We start from the raw sequence: 690 nt of genomic DNA on the forward strand, positions 1-690 counted from the left end.
TCTCTCTCTACCTGTCCCCTGTCTCTCTACCTGTCCTCTCTCTCTCTACCTGTCCTCTGAGTCTCTACCTGTCCTCTCTCTCTCTACCTGTCCCCTGTCTCTCTACCTGTCCTCTGAGTCTCTACCTGTCCCCTGTGTCTCTACCTGTCCCCTGTCTCTCTACCTGTCCTCTCTCTCTCTACCTGTCCTCTGTCTCTCTACCTGTCCTCTGAGTCTCTACCTGTCCTCTCTCTCTCTACCTGTCCCCTGTGTCTCTACCTGTCCTCTGAGTCTCTACCTGTCCTCTCTCTCTCTACCTGTCCCCTGTCTCTCTACCTGTCCCCTGTGTCTCTACCTGTCCTCTGAGTCTCTACCTGTCCTCTCTCTCTCTACCTGTCCTCTGAGTCTCTACCTGTCCTCTCTCTCTCTACCTGTCCCCTGTGTCTCTACCTGTCCTCTGAGTCTCTACCTGTCCTCTGAGTCTCTACCTGTCCTCTCTCTCTCTACCTGTCCCCTGTGTCTCTACCTGTCCTCTGAGTCTCTACCTGTCCTCTGTGTCTCTACCTGTCCTCTGAGTCTCTACCTGTCCTCTCTCTCTCTACCTGTCCTCTGAGTCTCTACCTGTCCTCTGAGTCTCTACCTGTCCTCTCTCTCTCTACCTGTCCTCTGAGTCTCTACCTGTCCCCTGTGTCTCTACCTGTCCTCTGAGTC

The sequence above is a fragment of the Micropterus dolomieu genome, linkage group LG09 (assembly GCF_021292245.1).
Source record: "Micropterus dolomieu isolate WLL.071019.BEF.003 ecotype Adirondacks linkage group LG09, ASM2129224v1, whole genome shotgun sequence".
NCBI lineage: Eukaryota > Metazoa > Chordata > Actinopteri > Centrarchiformes > Centrarchidae > Micropterus > Micropterus dolomieu.